We start from the raw sequence: 22,303 nt of genomic DNA, 5'->3' as shown, positions 1-22,303 counted from the left end.
GCCTCCTTGTCGACGTCAGCTTATACCATCTACCAATGTTCATGCTTGAGTGTGTGATAAAAATGGTCTGCCTTGCCGAGAGACTAGCAAAAGTGTCTGCTTCTTTCTGCCAATTTCGGAGTCGTTAATAGATGGGTTAGGCACTTTATCGTCCGTGATGGCCTGTTCTTGATGGCCGATTCGCGCCTCTGGGACATCCAGGGTCCCTTAACCACGTCATTATCTCTGCAGCTTACCTCATTAGCACCGAAAGAAGAAATTGCGACAGCTCGTTCCAAAACAAAAGTACCCACACGGGAGTAAGGCTTTGGGAAAAACGCTTTTTGTCTCGTAAGAACCAATAGCTACTTTGCGGTAGAGCAACTTTTACTTGTACACGTGCTTCTTTATTTGCCGTGCATAGTCTGAAGAAAATAGGAATAGGGAGAAATGCGCCGCTCGAAGAAATATAAGCTAGCTGTTAACCGGCCCATCTTCTGGTAGCAACGTTTTGGTTGAAACGTTATTAACTGCTTCTTTAACGAAGATGTTCCTTATTCTGCTATCCGTTGTGATCACAAAAGCCTCAATGTCAGAGAAGGGAGGTAAACATCTTTGTAAAACAGGTGGTGTACTTAGTATGCTCGGCTAAGAACCCTTAATTAAGCGATCGCGAAAACTGAGAGGAGAAAACATTAGAAAGGCAATTACTTACGCCCAGTTAATTTCTTCCTGGCTGCAAAGAAGAATATTCAAAAATGAAGAATAAAGCAGCAGTGGTGATGAAAACAGACACATACCGTGAATAAAGTAGGCAGTCGATTTCTCCTAAAATCGAAGGCAGAGTAATCACGAACTTAAGTTTTAAAAGCCTTTCTTTATTGGTAATTTGTTCGACTTAGTTCATATAACTTGGTGCGGGCTATACGTATAATGGTGTTGGGGCGCATCACACAGTTGTCACAACTGGGAAACTGCATTAAAATGAAGCAGCGTCAAGAACAAAAGAATGAGGCGCCTGCAGCTAACAGTGTTTTATTGTCTACAAAGAGGACCAATATGTACGTAGGCAAGAGCAAGTAACAGAATATGTTAAAGGCGCGGCGCAGAAACGCAAGCACGCACAAAAAAGAAAACACAAATACGAATATGCAGCATGAATATACATTACAAGAAGGCATATTTGGGATTAAAGCACGTGATTGAAGGTATAGAAAGCAACTGCCGTGTGTGTGTTAGGCAGGCTTCATACATTTCATGTGCTGTTTACTCTCTACATCTCTTCATCTGCATGTGTTTGTCTATATGCTCTAAAAAGTGCAAGCACCGACATTTGAGCCAAAGCGCAGCGAGATATCTGCCTGACGTTCCTTTGAACGAGTTAGCTTGATTTCTGGATTTATGGTCAACACGACCGCTCGTTTTCCCGATGAAACTGCTTCCCCTTTGAAGAATAGAGGAATGCTGCAAACCACAGGATAACGACACATTGCGCAGTTTTGCTTGCGCATGCTGTTTGATTATAACGTTATTTTAGCTTTCTGCATCAAAGCACTACAACGCGTAAATGTGAAGCCCTGTCTCCAGCATAAAGTAAAAAAAAACTGGGAATGTCATCCGTGAGTCTAGTTGAGCGACTCTGGCCGCCGGCTTGGATGAAGACCCACGAGGCACAGGTGACATTAACGGACAGTTCATGGTTGTCATCATGGTAACGTGACGAGGACAGGGCTCAATGAAAAGAAACACTGAACTAATAGCTGGCAGTTTGTGGCAATGCGCAAGGAATAATTAAAAAAAAAAATCGGCGGAGCCCATCTTATGTATGAACCGGGGTTAAGCGAAGTTTTCGGGGATGTTTCCGCAAATGGTAAAGTAAATGTTATGCAACCCTAACGCTAATCACTGAAAATCTTGCAGAAAGTGACGTTATTGAAGTGTTAGTTTCCGCAAATAAAATGTTAATGACGCAAGGGCAATCCAGTATTTAAAAATTAAATTATGGGGTTTTACGTGCCAAAACCACGAGGCACTCCGTAGTGGGGGACTCCAGAAATTTGGACCACCTAGGTTCTTTAACGTGCACCTAAACCTAAGTACACGGGTGCTTTCGCATTTCGCCCCTTCTAAATGCGGCAGCCGTGGCCGCGATTCGATCCCGCGACCTCGTGCTTAGCAGCCCAACACATAGCCACTAAACAGTGACAGTGACAAGAACTTTATTGGATTGCCCTGAGGAACTTGATTTTGCTCCCCAATCAAGTTGGTGGCTCCGCCCACGACGGCAGAGGGAGGTGGTGACTCTCTGCGACGTCGCGGGCCCCCTAGACGGCCTGTGCTTGGTCCGTGAATTCCGAGCTCTTGAGCAAGGCGTCCCACTTGCACTTATATTGAAGGTTGGAGCCCGCATTGTACGGGCACAGCCAAAACCAGAGCCAGAGCCACTAAGCAACCACGCTTTTTTAATTACCTTGGTTTATTCACTAAAGGACATACATATATAAAAACACGTTGGCCTACTTGGACCAACGGGACAAGCTAAAATTCCTTGAAATTCAACAATTCGTCAAGAACACCCAACCAGTGAAGCGGATCTGCCTGTACACGATATATCTCATGTACGAAAAGAATGCTTTGAACAAAATTTTTTCGCCCTGAGCGCACGCTGACATCAGCATGTGTCGGCCCCATCCGTTTCTTCCACAGACTATGCAGGCCCAGGAGCATTATCATGTCCTACGGTAACCCTTGATCGCTGTCTACCGGCAGGAAACGTATACCCTGTGCTGTTATCGGCAGTTGCTTTTTAAGAGTTTGCAAGACACTAAGCAACCATGCCGAGTTGGCAATTGAATGCTTAACCAAAAGTAACGCGGTCAGGCAAATGTAATGTAATGATGTAAATGATTAGATGCGGGTGCACCATCTATTCAAGGGGGACATAAATGCACATTAAAGCGCACACCCACGACGGCAATCGCTTATGTTGCCAACTAGTGTACCTCTTTGTTGGGAACTTCACTTTTTGCCTGTAATAATGTGTAGTGGGTACTGACCGCAACGGGATGGCAACGCTATAATGACGACGGAATGATCATGTGCACGATGAAACCCCGATGGCCTGACAACCGTGGCATGACGACTACGGAGTGGCCACAGCTGCACGACAACGACGGCATGCTGATGACTGCATGATCACGAAGGCATAAGGACATGCGAAGAAGAAATGACGACAAAGGATTGACGAGGCCATGGAATGACATTTGAATGACGACGATGGAATGGCAACTGAGTGATGACGACAGAGTGAGTGACGACGGCAGATTGATGAAGTCGGAACAATGACGATGGAACCACGACTACGGAATGATCAAAACTGCATAATGATTACGGCATGCCGACGACTACAGGCGTACGAAGGTGTTACTACACCATGTGAAGAAGGAACCAAAACGGAGTAACAACAATGGAATGACGACCAATGAAGGATGACGATTGAATGACGAGGACAGAGTGACGACGGCGGAACGATGATGGTGTATCTACGACGGAGTGACGACTGCAAGAAGCAGCGGCGTAATCAAGTATTTTTTTCGTGAGGGGGAGCACTCACTGAACTGGGGGACAGAATTGGGAATTGGGGGAGGCTGGGCAGGTGGCATCCTGGTACACAGAAATTTCTGGGAGAGGATGTGCCCCGGTAATTGCGACATAGGTGAAATCTCGGAAACCACGGAAAGAACTTCGCGTGGACTTCGCGGCGGCGCCGCTAGATGGCGCAGCGTGTCCAGAGGGAAATGCGAGAGAGCAACCCCGCTGATGTGTCTCTGCGGCGGCAATACGGTGTATCGCCAGGTTGCTGCAAAGCTAATCGCATTAATTTCGACATTTATCGTTTGCTGGAATCTTTCTTTATGTAGAGAGCCTGGATGATTTCACGTGCTCTTAGATTTGACAATCTGAGTTCTTCAGATTATCCGAATTGATAATCAATCAGATTGCCGAATTGTGCATTGCAGTATGTATTGTGTGACACATTTGTCGATTTCATATATGTATAATGTGCATTAGTAATTCGCGTTAATTCTTTTTTTCTCTTGGTTTCAATTGTACGTGAGTGCTATATGTACTACACATACATTCTGTTTTACTTGAATTCACTTTACACACACACACACACACACACACACACACACACACACACACACACACACACACACACACACATATATATATATATATATATATATATATATATATATATATATATATATATATATATATATATGCATTATGTCTGTTGCTCGTGTTATTGGGACTTAGGTGATTCTAGTTGAATATATAACACCTCACCTTATGCTCTGTCACTGCTTGTTAAAAAGGGCTGCCGACCTTGTCAAGCCATAAAAACGCTTTTTGTTCGCGGTCCTCCACATTGTGGTGTTGAAATAAAGTGAATTGAAAATTGCAAAATTGATACTTCCTCCTGGCGGGTCAGTTCATCCGTGGTGTCATATCATACGGAGGTACGAAAGCTCACGTGATGGGCCGAAGTGCCTCTTTGCGAACATTCATTGTCGTAGCGGACGGAAACTGCAGCAAAGGCATGCTTTCTAATGAAATAGCGTTCAGGGATCATTCAGGGCGTTCAGCGTTGGGTTTATCGTCGAAAACGACTGCGTGAGGCATGTGGAGACGAACTAATTCTTGGGCAAGTCGACTTTTTTTCATGTGTGTTCCTACACTTGAGAAATGATGTCTGCGTCTCTGACGCACATGCAAGAAATGCGCGCACATGCAGTGCCGTTAAGGAGGATTTCATTGAGAAGTCATACGCGCAATTACAGTAAAAGAAGTGTGTCATTCTTTCTTATACTTATATATTTTTCTGCTTTGTTTCACTTACAAGCGCAAACATAAGAGAAATTAACCTCTGCTGAATATAGCAAAGAAACGTCCCACTAACACACCAAGACCAGTGTTTTATTGCGCGCGTCTGTCGGTTGTCATGCTCTTTCATCCCATTTCCTGCTCAGCATCTTGGCGTGCGTTAAGTATCTGCAAGGATGCAAGAAATGTAGACGTATTTTACCTATATTATGATATGTGGTGCTGTGAAATAGCGCCAATTTTCTCATCTTGCTTTGCTCACTGCATTAAAAAACTATTCTGAAGCGCAGTGGGATGTTGCCATATTTTTGCATCATTTCACACTTTAAGCTTTTCTTAGGACAAACGATTGCAAAGAGCTGCGACGAAAAGTTCTGATCTGTGCTCTCGAAACTAGAGAAATAGCTCTTGGCCAGGGAATGCAGGGACGTATAGACGAAAGGAGAAGCAAGGCGTTATGTAACGTTAACGTCGATAATTGCCCCTTTTCTGTTTCAAGTATCTGGAATGTAGGGTAGTATTGAAAAGTACAAGATATTTTACTGAACAAAATGTAGTTAACATAACCTTCCAGATCGCAAAAAAAAGGAATAAAAAAACACGCTCCCCACGAAAAAACATCCATTCTTACTAAATCCCGCGTTAAAAATACCTACATTTTGAAGATTAACCGCACGGCTCAACATTGTTGAGCAGTGCGCCCTCAACCGTCGATGCCTATCAGAAGCTCCTAATTCACATGTAGCCTGCTCCAGATAGGCAAGCAAAAAATTTAATGTTCCTGTATATTTTGAATTTGATGTTATATTATAAACAGAAGCTATTGAAGTATTTGTTAATTATGTGTAATCAGTGTTTACTTAAAGCTCGATCAGAATGACACTAACGACTGAGATGATATCAGAGCATCTGGAAAAGTCGATGTTACGGAGGAAGTACGGGGGTTTTCGGTTACGAATTCTAATGAGTCAGAAGATACAATTCGACATGCTACTTTGACACTGTGGCGTTTCTGGTTGCCGTTCATGGCCATGTTAACCAACATCAAATGGCACATTTCGAGCGCTCGTGAGGATCTATATTTATTGCGCTAGGATTGCATGGTTAATTCAAGAGGCTTCCGTGTTATGGCTCGTGGTCAAAAATAGCTGCGAGAGAGTGGGCAGTGCGTGGAACTGAAGACCAAGGAAATAGACCCAGAGACACGAGAAGCCTGGTAGAGACGATGATGTTAGTGCCACGTGAACGCGTGACATCATCCTCTTTTTCACTAGAATGCATGTGTAACGTCGTCGAATGCAACAGCCTTGCAAGAAGGGGCAGGCGCATGCAGGCCGCTTCTGCGATGAAAAGATGGCATTGCCATCACTGCTGTTGTTGTCATTGTTGTTGTCGTTGTCATCATCGTAGTTATTGTTGTTTTTGAGAGATAAGACACGTTTGCTTTTTCGCGTGGTGCATTTCTTTCCTTCTGCTGTTTGGGCAAGCCCTAATGCTTTTGCAGGCTATCAACTGCACGGTATTTAGTCAACGTATCGCGCTGTCCTTAATCCTGTTGTTCCGTGTGAACGTTATTCGTTTGCATCCGCTATACACTAACGAGTACAACATGCACAATTTTGCACTTCTGGACTCTCAATTTAGCGCTGATACCAAACTTAGAAACTCAAACAAAATCCCTTTCCATTGATTTAAGTTAACAACGCAAGTTTGTAGAAGGTAAATGTAAGGGGTGCTTTTCGGTTGATGCTGACACACACACACACACACACACACACACACACACACACACACACACACACACACACACACACACACACACACACACACACACACACACACACACACACACACACACACACACACACACACACACACACACACACACACACACACACACACACACACACACACACACACACACACACACACACACTTGCAAATACGTTAGAAGAATACTGAAGGCAGTGTTCCTATTTTGCTGCAAAGAATATTAGTATTTGCCTTGTTCCCTGTTAGTATTTTTGGTTACGAGTGCAATTTTTTCCTCAAGAGATGTCAGGTACTATGAGCACCATCGTATCAGAATATTTTACGTAGGAATATATACAGGAGGTGCAAAGAAGGGATGTTTTCATGGAGATTACACATACTGTTTACGGGAGTTTACTGAAAGTGTAAGTAAAAATGACGATATATAGTCTTAGAACATGTTTGTAGCTTCAATCATCGCTTTTCAAAGCCTCTCATCATATCACAGTGAATTTCGTGACCGTAAATAAGTCTTACTGAAAAAGAATGGTCCTTAATTGCAGCACTTAATATTTTTCTTTATATGTGCCACTAGATCTGGCAAATCATTCGCCGATAAACCTTAAGCGTCGAGATATTTGTCCACTTATATTATTGCCTACTTATGTATAAGTAGAATGGTACCGCTCAGAGAAAATGTAGAACTTTTGATACGTCGAATCTTATGCAAGAAGCGAGTGGAGCGTTACCTTCTGCAGTGTGATTTGCTTCCCATCCATTTCGAACTGCGAATCGCAAATCTGCTTATACCAGATATTACATTGGGAGGCTTTGTACCACAGTGTTATTTACGAGAGGAATCATCTGCCTGGTTGAAGGTCAAACCAGTGATAATATCTTTGCCCTCAATATCATAGCCCCGAGGTTAAGACACAGGCGTGTACCACAAGTTACACTTGATACTAAACATAATTACGATAACGACCATTACGCAACGCTTCCTACAATATGTAGAAATGCATCCTATACGCTAGAGGCACTGTCTCTCATGTCAGAGGTTAGGCCTGGCATTTTTTGAATCGAAAGCGTCAAAATGCTCATTGAGCGAGAAAGTCGGCGCCTGTCGTCTGTAGTAGCGAAACAGCATCTAAACTCGCACTGCCATTGGCTGCGGCGCCACTTCACGAGTGCGCTTCGACGGAGCTGAGCTTGCTTGAGAAAGGGCCCGCTTGCTGCAGTGCTAGTGCGTCAGGTGTCGTGTGAGCGGAGAGGGCACCGCCGTGACGCCACTTCACCCGCACTCTCGGCACGAGCGCTCCTCAACGGAGCAGAGCCAACGTCTCCTACATGGCAGGCTTGTGAAATCTGCTCAATGACGTCATGCTACTTGGACCAAAATTTCCGCTGTCAAACCCGGCGTGACTTAACCGGTGATGTCAACATAAAACTACCGCAGCTTACTCGGGAGCATCTCCATTAGATTCTGTGGCAGTCGGCCAAGCTAGCGCCACGTCATGGATCAAAGCACACAGGCTTCGTGCTATCTGGGATGCGTTGACAGAGCGGGCAAGAGGGAACACCTGCTGCGGCGATTGCGCATCAGGTGTTGCTGATGCGCAATCGCCGCAGCAGGTGTTGCGTGAGGCTAGAGGGCATCGCCACGTCGGTGGCATCCGGCGTTGGCACCGCTGGCTGCTTCTGCTTGCTGGTTCGGGCTGCACGTAAAGCTATGGTACATTATTCGCAGCGCAAAACTCGAAGTATCGCTCAGAGCTGTTCAACTGGACGTTAATGCTTTCGCATTCACAGCTTGTAAAAATTGCTTAGGTGTCCTCGGATTTTAAGGCGTACGCATTCTTTGGCGTACCCAAACAAAGCATGTCCGTCACGCGAAGAGTGTAATGCCTTGTATCTGCACAAATATACGTAATTTGCCAAGACATTTAATTTCTATAATAATGTAAATGTAGCTGATTTGTAGCTTTATAAGTTCAGGAACAATTGAAACTAAAAAAATATTGATCAGAGAGAATACCCATATGATCAGATTTATGCATACCCACAGGGCTCCATAGAAAATACATGGGGAAGCCTGTAGTAGAGGTGGGCGAACTCAAATTTAGGGGTAGGCCAGCTTGAAATTTTTGGGTGGGCCAACTTGAAATTAGCGGATAGGCCAACTCAAATTTGGGGGTACATTTACGCATACTTATGCGTAAGAAACTCTCAATGGAGGTTCTGCATAATTTTTTTTTTTGCTAGGCCCAGCCACCATCTCTTGCTGGTTTCAATAAAGTTTATTCAGTCAGTCAAAGCCGCGTAGAGCTTAAAGAAAGAAACAGAGAATGGAGCACATTGGCAAATTGCTCGTTTTGACGTTGGTGCACCTAGGTCATACTTACGTGGCAAGTTAGGCTTGACAATATGTACTTCTTTGGCTACCGGTTCTGAAAGTTAAAGAAAAGGACATGAGGCAACAGTAATTTTCATTCAAGCAGCGAAGTAGGTTATTCTGAATAGCTTTGTTCACAAAACTACTAGTTAGGTGGGCGAAGTGCACCTCCGGTCGTGTTCCTAAATATACAAAAATCAAGCTTTCAACAATGCTCCAACAACGGATGGCGCTGGAGCAAATGTTTTGACCGGGAGGCTTGCCTTCGTCCTGGCAAGTCGCTACCAGTGCCCTTACGTGTAAGTTTATTGATTAATATTAAATTACAAAACCTCCATGAAAAAAATGTTGGAAAAATAATGGCAGACCCCACGGCCTGTGGGAATCGATGTTATGCGAAGCAGTATGCGGGGAGCCTACCAAGTTAATGAACCGACCATGAGAACACCAAGATGTAGGCGGCTCTTTTATGACCTACATGACACTGATGTCATGACATTCATAACATGACCTGTCATTTATGTTCGTGAGACACATTTGTCATACTATACCCATTGTGGTACATACGAAGTTAACGAAACGACCATGAGACCAACAAGACGTGCGCGGCTAGACAGATAGATACTGTCAAAGTGGCATATGTTCGTCAAGAAATGCTTGGCATATTAAACGTCCTGAAGTATAAACTCTGGGGACAAAACAAGTATATAATATTTCTAACAAGAATGCAGAAGACAGGGCAAGTACTAAGCAAATAAGTTGTCGAAACGTTGTCTCTAAGGACATCTGTTGTTCAAGCACTGTTGATCGCTTCAAGTCCATCTTCCTGTCTATTTCTGTCTCGTATAAAATCAGGCATGTCATTCAGTATACTCGTATACAATATTTTTGAGGAAACCTGGCAGTGAAAAAAAAGAAGGAATACCTCACAGACGTATGGCGAATTGATAGCTTACGCATCCAATTTGGACACAAGCGAGCGCTCACTCTCCTTTAAAGTAATAGATGCCTCTTTGCTGGATCTTAATCAATGGAACGCAGCAGCGACGCATCAGCAACTACTGCTGCGTTTGAGCGAGGCCCTGTCGGTCCGGTCTCACTGACGGCTCACACGCAGGCTGTGTCGCAGCACCATGGCTTTCAGTGCTGTAGTCGTAAACACCCCTGGCTGGCCTCCAACGTGAAGCCGCCGTAACGAGACGTGAGAAATAAGAACAAAAACAAAACGCGCATATAAGTTTTATATTTTAATGACACATACGAAGTATAACTTTCATGTTATAATCACTGATTAGTTCGGTAAAAAGAAAATTCGGGGCTCCAACCCATGTTGCATTGCATTCGATTTTGGTATCGACCATGCCGTCGCATGCCGCCGCAAAAGATACGAGTAACCTATGACGGGCTTGAACACACCAACACTGCAGATACATCTACAAGGATTTTATCAACGGTATACATGGGCGCATGTAAGGAAACTCAAAGTACAAATGCTGCGTTTCTGTCAACACTTCTTTTATTGTGTCAATTGGTACGCAGTTGAACCCTAACATAACAAACCAGTATAAAGCGACTTTCCCTCTATATCGAACACGCAGAACTTGCTGACTGGTACTCATGTAAAATAATTCCAGCGTAATGGACTGGAGATTGGATTTATTTATCTTGGGGCGTCTTTTGCCAGTGAAAATAAAAAAAAGCCAAGTTCGAACTGCGTAAACGCAACATTAAAATAACCTTTTTCTTCTTCTCTCTTTGTCTGTACTCTTGCTTTTTTACTCCGTAAGTACTTTCTGCGGTTGATGTGCTGCCTCAGTACTGTGGTGAAATTCAGGATAGTGGACGGGAGCAGGTATGTCATACTGTGGCGCCTCGAGAACACCTTTATTAGTGACGCACAGAAACACCTAGTTCAAGGCACAGACGAAGTTTACTGCCTACTATGAGCAGTTTTGTTATCAGTAAATTAACTTGCGTCTTTTCTACACTGGAGATAAACAAATCGAACACATACAAAAGTTCGCTTAAGCTCGTTTTAAATGAGTTTGGGTATACCAGGACGTATGGAATCATCCTTAGCGCAGACGCCTGTTTGTTGCTTGTTCTGCTGTATTACATCCATTGCATGCCTCGTTAATTATTTGATTTAACGGTTTAGTTGACGCAGAGTGGCGTCTTGCGTCTTGAAGGCAACTCATTCCAAGTCTTTCTCGAAGTGGGAGGGTTCTGGAAGAGGGTTTTTAATATACTTACAGCTTGTTTCAATTTTTTTTTCGTACGGCGTGCGTTAATGGCTCCGCGGCAATTCCGCTTTGGACCCACTAAGCTCGTGCTCTCGAAAAGCTCCCACGCATTCACGCTATGGGCAAATTCCACCTGCTTGCCAGGCGAAAGAAGGAACGCAGTATGCTTGATAGGCATACCTTGATGACCGTAGAAAATACCACAGGGGAACCAGTGCGCCTTCTAAACTACAAGGCGTGTTTCATTCGACTAATTTAAGGTTTGAAACTCTCGCGTCATTAAATTTCGATCACGAGGCTTCGATGGTGCTTGCTGGTAAAAATACACGAAATTCGCGTTTTAGCGGAATGCTGTTCTCTGGCGCACTATCGTAAAATGCGTTTCCGGGTAGCTTAGCGCTTATCGCTGCCAGCCAGAGGTATTCGGGTCGCCAACATATTACGAAGCAACGGTTACTGCCTTCTGTGCTTGTTTATGTTGACGTTGTGCGTAATTGTGTCTCCTACCGTGACCTTTAACATTTTTTTTCGTTGAACGACCTGGCTAACATTACCTTGGATACACGGTATATCGCTCAAACGGGGGCTCAGTATAGAGATTTTCGACGTTTTGTTGCTTACTTTCAAGCTTTGTAATCGAGCAGCTAAGGAGTCCTGCCTTATCAGATGCAGTAAGGAGTAATGCAGTTGGCTTCTATCGTTGTTGTTGCTGACGCTGTTGTTTCCTCAAATTTAGGTGCGAAATTTCCGGAGTCCTCCACTACGGCGTGCCTCATAATCAGAAAGTGGGTTTGGCACGTAAAACTCCATAATTTAATTTTTTGTTTCCTCAAAGCAAAATGACGCATGCACCCTGTTTATCGAAGCGATAGCTACAGTTCGTTTTCACACCTAAGACGAACATTAACGAAGCATACGACAGACTACCCGCCACCTTCTTACCATAGTAGTCCGCCGTGATGAGAGTGGCGACAAATGCGGCGATGAGAAAGGTGTACATGCTTGCACTGCTCATGTTGTGTTCTGTAAAGCAAAACGAAATGAAGAAAGCGCCCGGCTTGTATTTTTTGTGTCCCCATCTTTCATTTCTGTTCATTGCATTCGCAAGTACACTTTGATTATGCTTAATGTTGTCCAAATACTGCGACGCAGATGACCTCTGTCAAACTAGTATATATCTTCCGGTTTGTTACTCTACAGTGTTGAGCTGCCCTAGAACACGCAGCTATTGACTTATCTGTCATTCGCTGGTTCTTTTTTTATTCCGTAATGGAATTATTGATATCTTCATGGCAAAAAAAAGAAGAAAGCACAGGAACTAAACGCTTACGGCGAATCACAGAGGTATGCAATTTTATTATACAGTTGTACATAACATAGCATAGTTTGCATAATATAAAGTTCACAGCACTGTGCAACAAATTCTTTTTAAGGAAGAACCATGATTCTAAACAAGTTCACACGCCGAATTTTAATATTAAATACAAAAGTGATAAGATGTCACCAAAAACTGACGGTTTCAATATATTTTATACAATACACATAACACAGTAGTACTTGCAGTCTAAATAGGAAAAGAAAAGACAATGCAATTTTTTATTAAAAAAATTAAATTTAACAGCTCATTTGAATCAGGCGTTCTTTGCTTGACTTGTGAATCGCCTTAGCTCTAATTGAGAGTAACCTTATTAAGATGAAAGCCTTAAGTGGCTCGTTGCAATGACTCATACCTCCTTAAGGTGGCGTCTGGTCGAGTGGTAAAAAAAAATATCAGCAGCAATGGCTCATCCGTTCATTGAAATCACTCATACAACACACACAACAGCACACGTTTCAATGAAGAACAAGCTCAAAATAACCATTCGAGCCATCAATAAAGCATTGCGTGCCCGCCTCAGAAGTAAGCTGCGGTCGACAATACTCGACAAGCGAGAAACGAGGTGCGACGTGCGAGGTGGGGGGAACAGGGCTTTCGGCAGCGAGTGCTACTCAGTTTGCCCTACTTCGAGGATGTCGAGGAGAAACGTCGTTTGCGCGAGCCGGACCCCGCTATACAAGCGCGCGAAGCCGCAGCCAAGCGTCAAAAAACGAGCGGAAGAAGCCGAACTGCGAAAGCAGCAACGCGACGATGCGAGACGGCAGCGTAGAGAGGCGGCTGAAGCTTGCAGACAACGGCTTGGACCCACGCGTACTTCACAGTGCAGCTCGTTATGCCTCGCAAGAAGTCTGACCCGTCCGATCGTATAACTTAATGCATTACCAAGTGTGCAGCAGGTTTTCTTCTTCACGTGTTAGAGGAGTGTTATATGCTGCCGAACTCTTACCCATTTTATTTATGATAAGCATGGATAGTCCAAAAGTGTTTGTTTCCCGTAGTTTGTTGGCGTTGATGGAGTCTCGTCTGTTGTGTACTTTCCTGGTTAGCGAAAAACATTGTAGTCATTCTTTGTTTTAATTAAGGTTTCGAGGACTTATTTGCAATTACCTAGTATAATTAATCTAATCAACTGCTAATACGGTATATTCCACCAATATCGGGAATGTGGGAAGCTGTTTCAATTCCCGCCAACGCCTTACTTTCGCCTCTTTGACTTAAATGACAAAGCGAGAATGCCTTAGGAAAACTACCACAACCTATGAATACACCACGATTACAACATGAGTGCCCCTATAAAAGCTGTCAAGCATACGGACCATTCGGTTCCTATGTTTACCTGGAGGGAAATGTGGCGTTTTCGTGCTCATGTATGCAAATGCACGGCTGTTTGATGGAAACACGCGGGGTTTGTGTGTTAATTGTCACGGAGCGCCCGCGGCATGGGAACGGCGGTATCTGGAAGCTTCAGATCGGTATTTTCCCGGAGAGCTTAAACACCCTGAAGATCGTCTGACCATTCAGTTTGTGGCAATGGTTCATTATTTACTAAAACAGTGAGTAAAATGTTGATTTTCTTCTAAACTGGTACTGGTTTGTGCAACGATATATACTAATGGCGGTCTCTAAAATTGGACGAAAATCTTTAAAGGTTGCGCTCACTAAGCTTCGGTTATATCGTCTCTGTTTTGCTTTTGTTTTCTGCACTTGTACGAAATGTGCGTAGGCAATAACGAAATATGTATACATATAGAATATGGACAAAATGATGATTTAATCTAAAGAAGACATTACTCGTGCGGTAATGGCCACGTTCCCTCATAACCCATTGTGCAATTTGGTGACGTTAACAATCCGACATCCTTTTTTATGTGTGTGTATGTGTTAAGCATGAAATGCTTTTAATCCGTGTTGTCGGCGAACTTCAAGTGACCTTGAGCCAAAAGCCACAGCTGTTATCTGGACACTCAAACGAGAACATCTGGGCAATTTGCGAGAACAAAACGAGATCACCACGGCAACGAGTCAAAACTCAAAAAAATGTCTCTCGCACCCAACCCTTTGTACAGGACCGCATTACATACGCTAGCTACGGTCCAAACAAGTTAAAAAAATATTGCTTCCAAGTTCTTCCTGTGTTTCTTCACGATATCACTAAAGCTGTAAATTCTACTACGCTAAACTTTAACGTGTCATTTCTAATAGCGACGTTCAAAAGTAGATAACAGGGAACTATACATTTCCTTGTCATCTTTGTGTGCAGAGCGCCTAATGCCGGTGGTCCGTGAGTTCCTCGGTGCGGGTTTTGAGTCACTTCGAGAGATGGCGCCTCCTACAGGCGTTAAAGAAAGTAAATGAGCTGGGAGAGCGTTCAGGTATCTGTACAGGAAAAACATTGATACACAGTGCAGGAAAAGAACTAGGAGCTGACCAGCAAGTATGTGGCCTGTATGGTGGGCAACATAGCAACAAAGACGGTCAAGCAGAAAGTCAGAGAGGCTGAAATAATCTCATGGGTGGCGGCAATGGAAAGGAAACCTGCCGTGAGTAACTACTTAAGGAAAAAAACGAAATCAGGAACAATTTATGATAACTCAAAGGGAAGCTCATTACTTTTCGAAGCGAGATCGGGATGCCTTAGAACACGCACCTATAAAGCGAGATATAAGAAGAAACAAGAAGCATGTGCTCGCTGCGGTAAAGTTAGGGAAACTATTGAGCATGTTTTATTAGAATGTGAAGACGTCTACCCAGCGGTCGATTTAGGCACCACTGGCCTCCTTGAAGCCCTTGGGTTCAGCGAGAGCAGTGGGAAAGTAAACATGTCCGCAATAGGCATTAGTAAGAGGCGATTGGAGGATTGGTGGAAGAAAAGTAGGGAAACGATAAAAGACGGAGACGTACAAAGCACAGTTAGCAATAGGGGATCAGAAAAGTGAGGTGGGGGGGTTCATAGTGTTTATTTTTTTATTGTTTAACTTAGGCAGGACATTAGGCAGTATAATAACAAGAGCTTGGTGGCGCAACCCACCGCCCCGTTCCAAAGGGGACGCTCATAACATCGATCCACACATCCATCCATCCATCTACCCACCGCGGTGGCTTAGCGGTCATGGTGTTGCGCTGCTAAGCACGAGGTCGCGGGATCAAATCCCTGCCGTGGCGGCCACATTTCGAGGAAGGCCAAGTGAAAAAAAATCTCGTGTCCCGTGCATTGGGGTCATATTAAACAACCCCCGATGGTCAAAATTAATCCGGAGTCCCCCACCACCGTGTGCCTCATAATGAAATCGTGATTTTGGCACGTAAAACCCCGGCATTCAATTCACTCTTCTTCTAGCTGGGAAGTGCACTCTGTCTCCCTGGCTTGTTTTGCTGTTTTGCTGCCTGTCGTGCGGCCTTCAGGCGGTTTGCACAGTTTGGCATGGTGCGGTGTGGTGGGCTGTGCCGTAGCGAGCGTGTAGGATTGTGGCTAGTGCAATTTCCAACCAATCTGCTTTGCCGGCTGCCATTTCATGCTTATACATCTACTCTCGATTTTGTATATGGTACCGGTGGACGGACTCGGCTCATGGCTGGTCGCCGCCGTGGAGCATGTCTCGTGCGGCAGTAGGCTTTCCTCATCTGCCTTTCGCCATAACCTCCTAATCCGCTTCCTTCCTCATGCCTCAGCTGCAACCTCGATGAGCGGAGACCGTTCTGCGCTGGTCCGCGTGTTGCTCGCATGGCTGGACGCTCCCTCTGGCGCCGTTCATACGACGACGCCGAGAGGCGAAACGACAGAAAACGCCGGTGACAACGCTGAATGTGGTTCAAAAAAGTTACCATTTTGGGCGAGTTGTTATACATGGTTCTTAAGAGACTTTTGCGAGCACAAAGACAGGACGCCGAACGAAGAAGGGACACACAACATGCGCAAAAATGCGGGGCGGCCCTAAGAGCTGCGCTGTAATATGTGAGGCTGCCGGTGTCGCGCAATGGTCGTGACGCTGTCGTGATTAAGTTGTCGTAATGCCGCATCGGCCGTGATTTCACCGTCATCGCGCCGTCAATATATTCACCGTTCTCACACTGTCGTCACCACGCCGTCCACGTAAACATTCCGGCAATAATTCGTGCCGCTATCGTCAAACACAGCTATCCACCTCAGCAATATAGTTCGGAAGTTTTGCTAGTGTGTTAATTTGAATTCTGCGGTCCCCATAAACTAATCGCTAACCTTTACGATCATACTTGACGGTTTCTGCGACTACAGCTTCTTTTTTGTAAGGTCTTGCGTTCACCGTATTTCTCTACGCGCAAGCGTACATGTCCCGTCTGTGAAATCGGTGAGATTATGTATGTTGCCACGAGGGAAGCGAGCGCCGGAGGAGGAAGGCGCCTGAAGGTGGAGAAGGGAATTGCGCCCCGGGGGAAGTAGGGAGGAGTGCGGCAAAATAACGCCACCTAGAGGAAATTTCTCGGTGGTGTTGAGCGAAACGGGGAAGGAGAAAGGAGGCGAAGCGCCGCAGAGGAGGATGGCAGGTGGAGGCGCACTGGGCTGACCTCCTCTGGCAGTTGCTACGGGTTCTGTACGCACTATGGACGTACCGGGTCAACACCGACTGGCAGGGTGTTGACCGGGTTCGTCTTGTGGTCGAGAGGCCGAGCGAGAAGGACGGAGAAGCGACGCAAGCGGCTGCAGACCGAGTGCTAGTCGACCAATCCCGAAGTCGTCGCCAAGCGCTGGGCATGAATTTAACAACTCCGGCAAAAGGCACAAGCTTGGCGTGCACAGGAGGCTCCAAAAATTTAAGAAAGAGGAGAAGGGGAAATTTATAATAGTTTGAATAGTGCATTACCAAGCTGCTTGAAATAATAAGCACTGCATTTCCTTACACTGCCTTACCATTTTTCCTAATGGCACTTTAGACTTTATAAAAATTGGTCTAATACTTACAAAATAAAAAATAATGCTTGAAAAAAAAAAACCGCCACACTTACACATAGTCAGCGCATTTTGAGAGCATTCTATCCGCAATTCAGAAATAGGAAAAAAACACCCATAAACTTGCGCGTAACACGTGTTCATGAAGTGAGACGTCACTGTAACTTTTTCTAGTGTATTGTTGGTCCACTGTTACGCGGACTTGATAAATTTTGCCGTACCAAATTATAAATTTCACCTCAGCGACGGTTCCCCTAACATCAGAAGTCTCTCGTAAAGGCATAGTCCTAGTCTTCACTCACTAACATATAAACCACATAGACTCACGGAAAGGCATAGTTACACATAAACTTATTGTCGCATGTATAAAGTGATGTTCAATATATACAGTTTACACAATGACTATGTACAATGATGATGTGACAGGGACACTTTACATAATTTTGAAGTGATGCTATGAGATGTGTACATTCAAAAATGAGCATGTATACGAGAGCACACACACACAGAAATCACGGGCGCCTACATTCTATGCACATTCAATGAATACTTCTGATTGTCTGGCTACAAGAACCAGGCTGGTCCAATATTAAGCCTTACGCGTCCATCTGCCACTGACAGGAAAAGGCATGACCACTGTCGAGGGAACTCCTCTTCCCCAAGGAAGAATAACTCCTCTGACAGAAACGACAGTAGCTCTCAAAGAAGTGGACAGTAGCCCCCAAGAAGTGGAAACAGAGCGCGGCAACGATGCCCTGCGGCAACTGCCTCGCATCGGTTACGCCATAGACAAAAGGCCCACGCACCAATTAAGAGTCTCGCAAAGCGGCCACGTGAGCAGCGACTAGATGTGATAAAATGGTTAACTCCAAGGCAACGAAAACCGATATGCACGGCCCTCCAAAATAACCTGGCTACGGCGCATTGGCGCAGCACATGTTCATTAGATTCCTGAAGGGGGTAATTGGGGCACAGCGAAGATGCGACTACGCCCCACCGCTCTAGCGTGTCACGAGTTGGAAGCACCTGCCATCCTAGATGCCACATGAAGTCGCGTTGCTGGCCAGGCAGAAATGACGCCGTTCTCGCATCCCACGATACATTAATGGAACGCGCGCGGCGCGCTGGGGGAACTAGAGGAAGCAGTAAGGCTGACAGAACTTCTACATCAGGACATACCTGTTGTATGGGGTGATAAAATGCTACGGCCGTTATTTACGCGTCAGTGACGGTTACAAACCTAACACAAACACGGTACCTGCGTTTGCCCTATAAGACACGGTGCACAGCCATCGTTGTCGCTCCGGCACGCTTTGAAATGTTCCCCAATGTGTTTCACGAGAAATAATTAAAAACGCAGGGTTTTATAGAAATGGCTCACTTTAGCATTTCCGGATTGTCTCTTTCAGTTTACATTAGCAGACAAATAATATCGAAGGCTAAGAATATCTGTTAGAAGTACAGAACGTTGATCTCGTTGGCGTTGCACAATAACGAAGAATAACTCAATACATAACGGACAAGAAAGAAGCTCGATATGAGCACAGACTCACTGCTGGGTTTTCTTTTTTTTCTCTCTCTGTCTACCTGTGCTTTTGTGGTGTATATACTTTTGTCTCTCTTTACACCTTTCCCAGTACAGGGTAGCAAACTGGATGTTTGCATTGGTCCACCTGCGCTCATTTCGCATCTCGTATATCTTTCTGTCTCCCTCGAGGCGTTAAACCTCATAACCTTTATCTCAAATTTCTGCCGTGTGATTAGCAGATCCGTTTTCTTTCCCACGAATAGGGAGAAGGAGCGCCCGCTAGATTTGAACAAAGGAGAAGCAGAAGAAACGCGTCAAAGATGACATTTACCGCTTATCGGTCGGGCTTCTCACTTTCTAAACTTTGCTTAAGAATTAGCGACCAAGAGGAAATCATTGAACAGTTCCTTATTTCCTGTCGCCGTTTCACCTCAACGTCAAAGTTTGGGTTATACTTTGTTCTGCAACATTCAAAATGTAACAGCGCTACTTCAGGCGCGGACGCGGGCGACAGCGAATCATGTCTTTATTGGTTGTTGGTTGGATGCTGCTCTTCTTTCGTATTCTTTCGTTCTTTGTTTTCGATAGTCATCACGCAGAATTTCCTCAAAAGCACCGAATGTTGGGCCAGTTCGTACCTATTCAGTTGGAATGTTGAAAGCAGCAAGGAGAAGCGCAGACAGAGGGTCAGAGAAATGGGCAAGACAAGCGCTGTCTGTTATTCTGACCTTATGTCTGCGTTTTTTCATGCTGCTTTCTACATTGCAACCAAGCATTTTCTCGTTTGTAATAAATATTTCCATGTGAAAGTCAGCGCTTGTCCTTGTTTGATCCTCGACTTATATCATCGCATAAAGTCCAGTACGTTTGGAATCATTTCACCTCCTATTCGCGAATGCGCAATGTTTTTCGCCACGTTGTAATTTTGATGAGTGTTCCGCATTGATTACCGTTTGATGTACAGCTTGGCTGCAGCCACAAGTCAATATGCACTGCTCATCGTATGTTTATAGGAGCACCGAGCAGATTACGTTGCTAAAGTGGGGTCATCTTACTGCGGCGATTTTCGATACATGTGCTTTTGTTGTTTAAGTTTTGATATACTTTCTCATCAAATATCTTTCTTTTCGTGCTTTTCTTCTAAAATATTGACAATTCTAGCTCATTTCAATAGTCGTTTGTGGGGTCAATCCACCTTGTCGGTTTGTACCATAATGAAACGAAACAACGCGGACAGATATGGTGTATTTGAAACGGAATTTCCTAAAGCCGCAATATCCCACAAATTGTGATTTACAACGGGCATTCTTGTCGCCGCTTCGGTCTAACCCGACAGGACGCTTACCTGACTCCGTTCTGGTTGCCGCTGCCTCACCCTCCTCTCCGCAGTCACTCGCGCTGAGATTTCGATGACTGCGGCTGCGCGCGGCAATCAAGAGACAACCTGACCGGGCCAGCCGTGAGGAAAGCTAGCCGGGGCATCGTTTTTGCTTTACGACCGTCCTCTGGCCATCCATCGCACGCGCGGGCACAAGCGTGCGCACGTAATCTTCTGGACAGGGTATATCGCAGTGACGGAGGAAAACCGTGCATCACAGTGCAGGGTCTACACCGATAAGCCGTATGAGAGGAAAACCAGTTTCTTTTCAAGCAACGATTACATCTGACGTGTGCATTCGACGCTGATACGCAAATATGTATTGAGAGCGCTACCTCTAACGCTTATCTTCATTGATTAATTAATTGACTAATTAGCTGATGATATTGTTCTGAATAAACATTTTAGGAAAATGTATTGTGCTAAAGCCTTTTGAATTTCTTATCTTAAGCTAGGTGCAATTTATTCAAGTATAGGCGCTGAAAAGAGTACATTTATACTTGCGGAAAAAGAATTTTTGATATACAGGATTCTATAATCGTTATGGACAGTTGTTTCAAATACAGGCGCTCCATGTCGTCGTGTTTACATGAGTTTCCTAGCCTTGGTCTGGACAAGAATGTGAAACGCTCCTTGAATGTGAGAAATCGTTGGAGTTCAACCGATATTTGTGTGGTCGACCCTTGAGACATTCAACTGGTTGTACTTGATGGGAGAATGTTCCCTACGTCTTCAAGCCTCGCTGGTTAAGATACGAAGCGGCTGAGGCCAGCCCTAGTATCCGCCATACTGAACAGTATTATAGGAGACGCGTAGAGCTGCAGCTGCTGTCGAAGCCCGGGTGAAGTCGTGAGGGCTTCAGCAATACGAATCGTGATCAAGCGCCTCCAGGGATCGTTGGCGGGCAGCCACGATTCTCGATTTCAGCGGCCAACAGGTGTTTGATTGACGCCGGCATTGCTGTTCTTTTGTGGCCAGGCCTTTATCCCGCTTCATGGGATGACGTGATTTGCGGCGCTGACCCGCGCATTGACCATGCGCTAATTGGCCCTGTCCTCTCGACGTCATGATAACAATGAACGGAGTTGGTGCGCCATTTCTTTGGTGTGGGATGCAAAGTGTTTTGTGACTGGTGTCGTGCTTCGCCCTGATCTTTCCGTTAATTCCAGCGCACCCCCGGCCCCCCCCCCTCCCCCCCCACCACACACCAAAGGTGCTTCGCTTCGCCGCTACATTGTGTACGGGCGAGTCGAGGTTCATACTGTTATAAAATGTGGACTGCGGGAGCGTCTTTCAGGGTAATTGTTGAGTAGTTGCTCATAAAACGTTAAACATACTGCGCTTGTTTGCAGGTCTGACAGCGCATAGTCCTGAGCATGTGCTGGTGGGCTAGTTGGTTAAGCATGATTACGAAGACGGCGCCGAATAAAACAACACACGAAGAAGGGAGACACGAGACAAGCACGTAGGCGCGCTAACAACTGAGTGTTTTATTTCTTGAGCAGCAATATATTACTATCACTCTAAGAAGAAAAGGAGGAAATGGGGTATTGAGGTTACTCCTTTAGGGGAGCAACTGATCTGCCACAACCATTCCTCCCTTTAGGGGGTAAGTGCGAGGGGATGAACTGTTACTCCCATGCCGTTACTCCTCCGAGGACTAACAGTTGCTCTTTTCCGATGCTCCTCAAAGGAGTAACGGTCATTATTTCCGATGCTCCGCAAAGGTGGAATCGATGAAATTAGGCATTTATACGCTAATAAAAAAGATTACTGAGCTGAAAAAAAAAAGAAAAAAAGTGCCCGAAAGCAGGATTCGAACTCACGTCCTCAGGATCC

At 45.0% G+C, this 22,303-nt stretch overlaps 1 long non-coding RNA gene across 1 annotated transcript; it reads right to left on the bottom strand.

Annotated features, from left to right (window-relative positions):
- Positions 1–694: 694 nt before the first annotated feature.
- On the bottom strand, positions 695–20,520 carry LOC142558213 (uncharacterized). The gene is made up of 4 exons (XR_012822982.1): positions 20,432–20,520; positions 12,199–12,279; positions 9,024–9,068; positions 695–715 (listed from the first exon to the last, which is right to left on the bottom strand). It is a non-coding gene; the product is annotated as an uncharacterized LOC142558213 (long non-coding RNA).
- Between the last annotated feature and the right edge of the window lie 1,783 nt (positions 20,521–22,303).

The sequence above is a fragment of the Dermacentor variabilis genome, chromosome 9, assembly GCF_050947875.1.
Source record: "Dermacentor variabilis isolate Ectoservices chromosome 9, ASM5094787v1, whole genome shotgun sequence".
Classification (NCBI taxonomy): domain Eukaryota; kingdom Metazoa; phylum Arthropoda; class Arachnida; order Ixodida; family Ixodidae; genus Dermacentor; species Dermacentor variabilis.
The sequence above is the reverse complement of the archived record's forward strand: the minus strand, read 5'-3'. Positions and strand labels throughout refer to the sequence as shown.